Source organism: Bufo gargarizans, chromosome 3, assembly GCF_014858855.1.
Source record: "Bufo gargarizans isolate SCDJY-AF-19 chromosome 3, ASM1485885v1, whole genome shotgun sequence".
Classification (NCBI taxonomy): Eukaryota; Metazoa; Chordata; class Amphibia; order Anura; family Bufonidae; genus Bufo; species Bufo gargarizans.
The window spans coordinates 436238124-436249945 of record NC_058082.1 but is presented as its reverse complement, the minus strand read 5'-3'; positions in this window follow the sequence as shown (position 1 = coordinate 436249945).

Here is an 11822-nt window from a genome sequence, read left to right as displayed (position 1 = left end):
CGGTGATCGGAAATACACATGACGTACCGGTACATCATGTGTCCTGAAGAGGTTAAGGCTCTCCCATTTATCCTCAGTATTGTTATGTGACAGTAGCTACTCCCAGCCTATGCCCTAAAATGCTGCCCTCAACCCAGGGAAATTAGCATTTTTATAATATAGTGTCTTTGCTCTGCCTGACAGAGTTTGCTCTTTATAGTTTAGGGGAAATATAATTATATTGTGTTCATTATTACCTAGTGTAATCCAACAAGCTCTGCATCATTAGAAATTACCAGATCAGTATCAGTATTGCCCCTAGTGGGAGCTTCTATAAACTGGCCCATAAAATGGTCCTGCAGCAAGTTGAGGAATCTTCTCCTGTTTGCGGTTGAGCCAGAACTATGACCCCAGTCAATATCTGGGAAGTTAAAATCTCCCATTATGACCACTGTGCCAGCCTGTGCAGCCCGCTCTATTTGGTTATACAGTTGCGTTTATCTCTCCTCTGTGATGTTAGGGGATCTATAGATTACTCCAAGTATTATTTTTTCAGTGTTTATATCCCTTTGAAATTCCACCCATAAGGTTTCAACATCGTCCCTAGTGATGAGCGAGCATGCTCGGCTGTATACCTGTTCGGCCCGAGCATCGCATGTTCGGTAAATCGCGAACGAGCAAAGTTTGCCGCAAACCGACGCCGGGCGAACCACAAGGCCTTCACTAATGGCCTTGCGGTTCGCCCGGCAGTCGGTTCGCAGCGAACTTTGCTCATTCGCAATTCACCGAACATGCGAACATATGGCGATATTCGCGCACGCCATATTCTTTTACATTGTGAAGAAATTTGACCCATGACACATCCATCAGGTGGTACAGGTCAGCCAATTGAAACGTTTCAGCACATGGACGTACCCCCTATCTTATAAATAGACCCGATCTGGCCGCCATTTTACATTCAGTCTTTTGTCAGTGTAGGGAGAGGTTGCTGTGTGAAGAAGGGACAGACTGTTAGGGACAAAAACGCCATCAAATAGGTCCACAAAAGTCCTTTTAAGGACAGGTATAGGTGTACTATTGATAGCTGTGTGAAGTACTGAGGGGTGTAATACACTTATAATATACTTTCTAACATAGAAGGCATATTATAGTGGATTTGTATTGTGTAGCAGTGGTGAGCGGTTCTGCAGCGATACTGCAGCTATACAGAGTGACAAGCGCAATTAGAAAAAACAATTATAACTGATGTGCTATACCAGTTGCCCCCCCAGAAATCTGATAGAAGCGGGGTGTTATATACCAATAATATAATTTCTTTATAGTGCATTTGGGTACAGCAGCATTTGTTTGCGGTTTTGCTGCGTTCCCTCTGCTACACACAGTGACAAACGCTATTGGAAAAAATAATTATAACTGGTGTACGCATGCGTGTACGCAAAAATTATATTGCCGATATTTTGCAATGAAAAAAATAATGAATGGAGATCGCAAATTCGAATAATAATCTGGTATGTCACTGTCCATATTGTGGGACTATTTGTGCACTTCTAGTATTTATTTCTTGGCTGCAAATATGAGCTGAAGGTTTTTCAGGTTCGCCTGTCATTAAAATGAATGGGACCCGCCTCAAACTTGCGGTTCGCAAACATTTGATTGCGTTCGCGAACCATCCCGGCAGATGTTTGTCCATCACTATATAGCAATGTGTTCGGGATGAACACCCGAACACCCAATACTTAATGCTCGCTTATCACTAATTCTCACCATCCTTAACCACAATTGCCTTTTTCTCCCTTCAGATGACACATACAGGCACACGCTACCACCTTTTCTATTGACCCTGTCTTTCCTAAATAGTGTAAAATCCTCAATAATTATAGCCCAGTCATGCAAAGAGTCCAACCATGTCTCAGCCACTCAACTGCATCTCTATGTTCTTTTAGTACCATAGCCTACATTTCCCCAATTTTGCTAGCTAGAGTTCTGGCATTTGGGAAAATACATTGTAAATTACTATTACCTATAAAGTGAATATCTGGGATTTTTTGGTTACCTTGGTTGATGTTTGTATGTAACAGGTTCTTGTTACCAGCATTTCTATTTTTCATCAGTGTATAGTTCTGCCCAGTCTCCTCCCTACTTTCCTCACTAACCCCAGCCCCCACTAAATCCCCACTGTCCCCTCCTATATCCCACTCTCTAGCTACACTATCAACCCCCTTATTAGTATGACCCACCACCCTCCCCTCAGATCCTAGTATAAAAGCTCCTACAGCCATATAACCATTTTTCCCCCAGAGCAGTTATACCCTCCCCATTAAGATGCAGCCTGTCCCTACTGTAGAGCTTGCAACTGACCAAGAAGTTGGCCCAGTTCTCCATGAACCCAAACACTTCCTTCCTGCACCAGCCCCTGAGCCACTTATTTAACTCCCTAAGCTCCCGTTGTCTCTCTGGTGACGCTTGTGGCACTAGTAGTATTTCTCAAAACACTACCTTGGAGGTCCTGGACTTGAGCTTCTCTCCTAGTTCGCTAAAATCATATTTAACCCCTTAGGGACACAGCCTTTTTACACCTTAGGACCAGGCAATTTTTTGAAAATCTGACCAGTGTCACTTTAAGTGCTGATAACTTTAAAACGCTTTGACTTATCCAGGCCATTCTGAGATTGTTTTTTCGTCACATATTGTACTTCATGACACTGGTAAAATAAAGTTAAAAAAATATTTTTTTTTGCATAAAAAAAAGTCAAATTTACCAAAAATTGGGAAAAATTTGCAAATTTCAAAGTTTCAGTTTCTCTACTTCTGTAATACATAGTAATACCCCCAAAAATTGTGATGACTTAACATTCCCCATATGTCTACTTCATGTTTGAATTATTTTGGGAATGATATTTTATTTTTTGGGGATGTTACAAGTAGAGTTGAGCGAACACCTGGATGTTCGGGTTCGAGAAGTTCGGCCGAACATCCCGGAAATGTTCGGGTTCGGGATCCGAACCCGATCCGAACTTCGTCCCGAACCCGAACCCCATTGAAGTCAATGGGGACCCGAACTTTTCGGCACTAAAAAGGCTGTAAAACAGCCCAGGAAAGAGCTAGAGGGCTGCAAAAGGCAGCAACATGTAGGTAAATCCCCTGCAAACAAATGTGGATAGGGAAATGAATTAAAATAAAAATTAAATAAATAAAAATTAACCAAAATCAATTGGAGAGAGGTTCCATAGCAGAGAATCTGGCTTCCCGTCACCCACCACTGGAACAGTCCATTCTCAGATATTTAGGCCCCGGCACCCAGGCAGAGGAGAGAGGTCCCGTAACAGAGAATCTGTCTTCATGTCAGCAGAGAATTAGTCTGCATGTCATAGCAGAGAATGAGGCTTCACGTCAGCCACCACTGCAACAGTCCATTGGCATATATTTAGGCCCAGCACACACACAGGCAGAGGAGAGAGGTCCCGTAACAGAGAATCTGGCTTCATGTCAGCAGAGAATCAGTCTGCATGTCATAGCAGAGAATCAGGCTTCACGTCAGCCACCACTGCAACAGTCCATTGTCATAAATTTAGGCCCAGCACCCAGGCAGAGGAGAGAGGTCCCGTAACAGAGAATCTGGCTTCATGTCAGCAGAGAATCAGTCTTCATATCATAGCAGAGAATCAGGCTTCACGTCACCCACCACTGTAAGAGTCAATTTTCATAAATTTAGGCCCAGAACCCAGGCAGAGGAGAAAGGTCCCGTAACAGACAATCTGGCTTCATGTCAGCAGAGAATCAGTCTTCATATCATAGCAGAGAATCAGGCTTCACGTCACCCACCACTGTAAGAGTCAATTTTCATAAATTTAGGCCCAGAACCCAGGCAGAGGAGAAAGGTCCCGTAACAGACAATCTGGCTTCATGTCAGCAGAGAATCAGTCTTCATATCATAGCAGAGAATCAGGCTTCACGTCACCCACCACTGTAAGAGTCAATTTTCATAAATTTAGGCCCAGAACCCAGGCAGAGGAGAAAGGTCCCGTAACAGACAATCTGGCTTCATGTCAGCAGAGAATCAGTCTTCATATCATAGCAGAGAATCAGGCTTCACGTCACCCACCACTGTAAGAGTCAATTTTCATAAATTTAGGCCCAGAACCCAGGCAGAGGAGAAAGGTCCCGTAACAGACAATCTGGCTTCATGTCAGCAGAGAATCAGTCTTCATATCATAGCAGAGAATCAGGCTTCACGTCACCCACCACTGTAAGAGTCAATTTTCATAAATTTAGGCCCAGAACCCAGGCAGAGGAGAAAGGTCCCGTAACAGACAATCTGGCTTCATGTCAGCAGAGAATCAGTCTTCATATCATAGCAGAGAATCAGGCTTCACGTCACCCACCACTGTAAGAGTCAATTTTCATAAATTTAGGCCCAGAACCCAGGCAGAGGAGAAAGGTCCCGTAACAGACAATCTGGCTTCATGTCAGCAGAGAATCAGTCTTCATATCATAGCAGAGAATCAGGCTTCACGTCACCCACCACTGTAAGAGTCAATTTTCATAAATTTAGGCCCAGAACCCAGGTAGAGGAGAAAGGTCCCGTAACAGACAATCTGGCTTCATGACAGCAGAGAATCAGTCTGCATGTCATAGCAGAGAATCAGGCTTCACGTCAGCCACCACTGCAACAGTCCATTGTCATAAATTTAGGCCCAGCACCCAGGCAGAGGAGAGAGGTCCCGTAAAAGAGGATCTGGCTTCATGTCAGCAGAGAATCAGTCTGCATGTCATAGCAGAGAATCAGGCTTCACGTCAGCCACCACTGCAACAGTCCATTGTCATAAATTTAGGCCCAGCACCCAGGCAGAGGAGAGAGGTCCCGTAACAGAGGATCTGGCTTCATGTCAGCAGAGAATCAGTCTGCATGTCATAGCAGAGAATCAGGCTTCACGTCAGCCACCACTGCAACAGTCCATTGTCATAAATTTAGGCCCATCACCCAGGCAGAGGAGAGAGGTCCCGTAACAGACAATCTGGCTTCATGTCAGCAGAGAATTAGTCTGCATGTCATAGCAGAGAATCAGGCTTCATGTCAGCCACCACTGCAACAGTCCATTGGCATATATTTAGGCCTAGCACACAGGCAGAGGAGAGGTTCATTCAACTTTGGGTAGCATCGCAATATAATGGTAAAATGAAAATAAAAATAGGATTGAATGAGGAAGTGCCCTGGAGTCCAATAATATATGGTTATGGGGAGGTAGTTAATGTCTAATCTGGACAAGGGACGGACAGGTCCTGTGGGATCCATGCCTGGTTCATTTTTATGAACGTCAGCTTGTCCACATTGGCTGTAGACAGGCGGCTGCGTTTGTCTGTAATGACGCCCCCTGCCGTGCTGAATACACGTTCAGACAAAACGCTGGCTGCCGGGCAGGCCAGCACCTCCAAGGCATAAAAGGCTAGCTCTGGCCACGTGGACAATTTAGAGACCCAGAAGTTGAATGGGGCCGAACCATCAGTCAGTACGTGGAGGGGTGTGCACACGTACTGTTCCACCATGTTAGTGAAATGTTGCCTCCTGCTAACACGTTGCGTATCAGGTGGTGGTGCAGTTAGCTGTGGCGTGTTGACAAAAGTTTTCCACATCTCTGCCATGCTAACCCTGCCCTCAGAGGAGCTGGCCGTGACACAGCTGCCTTGGCGACCTCTTGCTCCTCCTCTGCCTTGGCCTTGGGCTTCCACTTGTTCCCCTGTGACATTTGGGAATGCTCTCAGTAGCGCGTCTACCAACGTGCGCTTGTACTCGCGCATCTTCCTATCACGCTCCAGTGCAGGAAGTAAGGTGGGCACATTGTCTTTGTAGCGTGGATCCAGCAGGGTGGCAACCCAGTAGTCCGCACAGGTTAAAATGTGGGCAACTCTGCTGTCGTTGCGCAGGCACTGCAGCATGTAGTCGCTCATGTGTGCCAGGCTGCCCAGGGGTAAGGACAAGCTGTCCTCTGTGGGAGGCGTATCGTCATCGTCCTGCCTTTCCCCCCAGCCACGCACCAGTGATGGACCCGAGCTGCGTTGGGTGCCACCCCGCTGTGACCATGCTTCATCCTCATCCTCCTCCACCTCCTCCTCATCCTCGTCCTCCTCGTCCTCCAGTAGTGGGCCCTGGCTGGCCACATTTGTACCTGGCCTCTGCTGTTGCAAAAAACCTCCCTCTGAGTCACTTCGAAGAGACTGGCCTGAAAGTGCTAAAAATGACCCCTCTTCCTCATCCTCCTCCTCCTCCTCCTGGGCCACCTCCTGTTCCATCATCGCCCTAAGTGTTTTCTCAAGGAGACATAGAAGTGGTATTGTAACGCTGATAACGGTGTCATCGCCACTGGCCATGTTGGTGGAGTACTCGAAACAGCGCAACAGGGCACACAGGTCTCGCATGGAGGCCCAGTCATTGGTGGTGAAGTGGTGCTGTTCTGTAGTGCGACTGACCCGTGCGTGCTGCAGCTGAAACTCCACTATGGCCTGCTGCTGCTCGCACAGTCTGTCCAGCATGTGCAAGGTGGAGTTCCACCTGGTGGGCACGTCGCATATGAGGCGGTGAGCGGGAAGGCCGAAGTTACGCTGTAGCGCAGACAGGCGAGCAGCGGCAGGATGTGAACGCCGGAAGCGCGAACAGACGGCCCGCACTTTATGCAGCAGCTCTGACATGTCGGGGTAGTTGTGAATGAACTTCTGCACCACCAAATTCAGCACATGCGCCAAGCAAGGGATGTGCGTCAAATTGGCTAGTCCCAGAGCTGCAACGAGATTTCGCCCATTATCACACACCACCAGGCCGGGCTTGAGGCTCACCGGCAGCAACCACTCGTCGGTCTGTTGTTCAATACCCCGCCACAACTCCTGTGCGGTGTGGGGCCTGTCCCCCAAACATATGAGTTTCAGAATGGCCTGCTGACGTTTACCCCGGGCTGTGCTGAAGTTGGTGGTGAAGGTGTGTGGCTGACTGGATGAGCAGGTGGAAGAAGAGGAGGAGGAAGCCGAGAAGGAGGAGGTGGCAACAGGAGGCAAAGAATGTTGCCCTGCGATCCTTGGCGGCGGAAGGACGTGCGCCAAACAGCTCTCCGCCTGGGGCCCAGCTGCCACTACATTTACCCAGTGTGCAGTTAGGGAGATATAGCGTCCCTGGCCGTGCTTACTGGTCCACGTATCTGTGGTTAGGTGGACCTTGCTACAGATGGCGTTGCGCAGTGCACACTTGATTTTATCGGATACTTGGTTGTGCAGGGAAGGCACGGCTCTCTTGGAGAAGTAGTGCCGGCTGGGAACAACATACTGTGGGACAGCAAGCGACATGAGCTGTTTGAAGCTGTCTGTGTCCACCAGCCTAAATGACAGCATTTCATAGGCCAGTAGTTTAGAAATGCTGGCATTCAGGGCCAGGGATCGAGGGTGGCTAGGTGGGAATTTACGCTTTCTATCAAATGTTTGTGAGATGGAGAGCTGAACGCTGGCGTGTGACATGGTTGAGACGCTTGGTGACGGAGGTGGTGGTGGTGGTGTTGGTGGTACATCCCCTGTTTGCTGGGCGGCAGGTGCCAACGTTCCTCCAGAGGCGGAGGAAGAGGCCGAGGCGGCAGCAGCAGAATAGGCCGAGGCGGCAGCAGCAGAAGAGGTAGCAGGGGGAGCCTGAGTGACTTCCTTGGTTTTAAGGTGTTTACTCCACTGCAGTTCATGCTTTGCATGCAGGTGCCTGGTCATGCAGGTTGTGCTCAGGTTCAGAACGTTAATGCCTCGCTTCAGGCTCTGATGGCACAGCGTGCAAACCACTCGGGTCTTGTCGTCAGCACATTGTTTGAAGAAGTGCCATGCCAGGGAACTCCTTGAAGCTGCCTTTGGGGTGCTCGGTCCCAGATGGCGGCGGTCAGTAGCAGGCGGAGTCTCTTGGCGGCGGGTGTTCTGCTTTTGCCCACTGCTCCCTCTTTTGCTACGCTGTTGGCTCGGTCTCACCACTGCCTCTTCCTCCGAACTGTGAAAGTCAGTGGCACGACCTTCATTCCATGTGGGGTCTAGGACCTCATCGTCCCCTGCATCGTCTTCCACCCAGTCTTGATCCCTGACCTCCTGTTCAGTCTGCACACTGCAGAAAGACGCAGCAGTTGGCACCTGTGTTTCGTCATCATCAGAGACATGCTGAGGTGGTATTCCCATGTCCTCATCATCAGGAAACATAAGTGGTTGTGCGTCAGTGCATTCTATGTCTTTCACCGCTGGGGAAGGGCTAGGTGGATGCCCTTGGGAAACCCTGCCAGCGGAGTCTTCAAACAGCATAAGAGACTGCTGCATAACTTGAGGCTGAGACAGTTTCCCTGGTATGCATGGGGGTGATGTGACAGACTGATGGGGTTGGTTTTCAGGCGCCATCTGTGCGCTTTCTGCAGAAGACTGGGTGGGAGATAATGTGAACGTGCTGGATCCACTGTCGGCCACCCAATTGACTAATGCCTGTACCTGCTCAGGCCTTACCATCCTTAGAACGGCATTGGGCCCCACCATATATCGCTGTAAATTCTGGCGGCTACTGGGACCTGAGGTAGTTGGTACACTAGGACGTGTGGATGTGGCAGAACGGCCACGTCCTCTCCCAGCACCAGAGGGTCCACTAACACCACCACGACCATGTCCACGTCCGCGTCCCTTACTAGATGTTTTTCTCATTGTTATGGTTCACCACAACAACAAATATATTATTTGGCCCAATGTATTGTATTCAAATTCAGCGGGATATAAATTTGAGGCCTAGTATTTAGGCGCTGGGTGACCGGTATGGATTTAGTGACAGAATTAGACTTGGAAATGCACAGAAGCGTGTGTGTGAAGTTATTCTGAATGACCCAATGTGCACCTTGAATATTATATACCCTTTTTGGGATAGATTTCAAATAGCTCTGATATAGCAGGAACCACTAAATTATGAAATTGCTAAATTGGGAATTGTACTTCAACCCAGAACAAAAAATGTGCTTTGACGGACACTAAATATCTTGCCCAGCAACAACAGTACAGCGGTAACGAGAGATTTAGCGGGATATAAATTTGAGGCCTAGTATTTAGGCGCTGGGTCACCGGTATGGATTTAGTGACAGAATTAGACTTGGAAATGCACAGAAGCGTGTGTGTGAAGTTATTCTGAATGACCCTATGTGCACCTTCAATATTATATACCCTTTTAGGGATAGATTTCAAATAGCTCTGATATAGCAGAAACCACTAAATTATGAAATTGCTAAATTGGGAATTGTACTTCAACCCAGAACAAAAAATGTGCTTTGACGGACACTAAATATCTTGCCCAGCAACAACAGTACAGCGGTGGGTAACGAGAGATTTAGAGGGATTTAAATTTGAGGCCTAGTATTTAGGCGCTGGGTCACCGGTATGGATTTAGTGACAGAATTAGACTTGGAAATGCACAGAAGCGGTGTGTGTGAAGTTATTCTGAATGACCCTATGTGCACCTTCAATATTATATACCCTTTTAGGGATAGATTTCAAATAGCTCTGATATAGCAGAAACCACTAAATTATGAAATTGCTAAATTGGGAATTGTACTTCAACCCAGAACAAAAAATGTGCTTTGACGGACACTAAATATCTTGCCCAGCAACAACAGTACAGCGGTGGGTAACGAGAGATTTAGAGGGATTTAAATTTGAGGCCTAGTATTTAGGCGCTGGGTCACCGGTATGGATTTAGTGACAGAATTAGACTTGGAAATGCACAGAAGCGTGTGTGTGAAGTTATTCTGAATGACCCTATGTGCACCTTCAATATTATATACCCTTTTAGGGATAGATTTCAAATAGCTCTGATATAGCAGAAACCACTAAATTATGAAATTGCTAAATTGGGAATTGTACTTCAACCCAGAACAAAAAATGTGCTTTGACGGACACTAAATATCTTGCCCAGCAACAACAGTACAGCGGTGGGTAACGAGAGATTTAGAGGGATTTAAATTTGAGGCCTAGTATTTAGGCGCTGGGTCACCGGTATGGATTTAGTGACAGAATTAGACTTGGAAATGCACAGAAGCGGTGTGTGTGAAGTTATTCTGAATGACCCTATGTGCACCTTCAATATTATATACCCTTTTAGGGATAGATTTCAAATAGCTCTGATATAGCAGAAACCACTAAATTATGAAATTGCTAAATTGGGAATTGTACTTCAACCCAGAACAAAAAATGTGCTTTGACGGACACTAAATATCTTGCCCAGCAACAACAGTACAGCGGTGGGTAACGAGAGATTTAGAGGGATTTAAATTTGAGGCCTAGTATTTAGGCGCTGGGTCACCGGTATGGATTTAGTGACAGAATTAGACTTGGAAATGCACAGAAGCGTGTGTGTGAAGTTATTCTGAATGACCCTATGTGCACCTTCAATATTATATACCCTTTTAGGGATAGATTTCAAATAGCTCTGATATAGCAGAAACCACTAAATTATGAAATTGCTAAATTGGGAATTGTACTTCAACCCAGAACAAAAAATGTGCTTTGACGGACACTAAATATCTTGCCCAGCAACAACAGTACAGCGGTGGGTAACGAGAGATTTAGAGGGATTTAAATTTGAGGCCTAGTATTTAGGCGCTGGGTCACCGGTATGGATTTAGTGACAGAATTAGACTTGGAAATGCACAGAAGCGTGTGTGTGAAGTTATTCTGAATGACCCTATGTGCACCTTCAATATTATATACCCTTTTAGGGATAGATTTCAAATAGCTCTGATATAGCAGAAACCACTAAATTATGAAATTGCTAAATTGGGAATTGTACTTCAACCCAGAACAAAAAATGTGCTTTGACGGACACTAAATATCTTGCCCAGCAACAACAGTACAGCGGTGGGTAACGAGAGATTTAGAGGGATTTAAATTTGAGGCCTAGTATTTAGGCGCTGGGTCACCGGTATGGATTTAGTGACAGAATTAGACTTGGAAATGCACAGAAGCGTGTGTGTGAAGTTATTCTGAATGACCCTATGTGCACCTTCAATATTATATACCCTTTTAGGGATAGATTTCAAATAGCTCTGATATAGCAGAAACCACTAAATTATGAAATTGCTAAATTGGGAATTGTACTTCAACCCAGAACAAAAAATGTGCTTTGACGGACACTAAATATCTTGCCCAGCAACAACAGTACAGCGGTGGGTAACGAGAGATTTAGAGGGATTTAAATTTGAGGCCTAGTATTTAGGCGCTGGGTCACCGGTATGGATTTAGTGACAGAATTAGACTTGGAAATGCACAGAAGCGTGTGTGTGAAGTTATTCTGAATGACCCTATGTGCACCTTCAATATTATATACCCTTTTAGGGATAGATTTCAAATAGCTCTGATATAGCAGAAACCACTAAATTATGAAATTGCTAAATTGGGAATTGTACTTCAACCCAGAACAAAAAATGTGCTTTGACGGACACTAAATATCTTGCCCAGCAACAACAGTACAGCGGTGGGTAACGAGAGATTTATAGGGATTTAAATTTGAGGCCTAGTATTTAGGCGCTGGGTGACAGGTATGGGTTTAGTGACAGAATTAGACTTGGAAATACACAGTAGCGGGTGTGTGTGAAGTTATTCTGAATGACCCAATGTGCACCTTCAATATTATATACCCTTTTAGGGATAGATTTCAAATAGCTCTGATATAGCAGGAACCACTAAATTATGAAATTGCTAAATTGGGAATTGTACTTCAACCCAGAACAAAAAATGTGCTTTGACGGACACTAAATATCTTGCCCAGCAACAACAGTACAGCGGTAACGAGAGATTTAGAGGGATTTAAATTT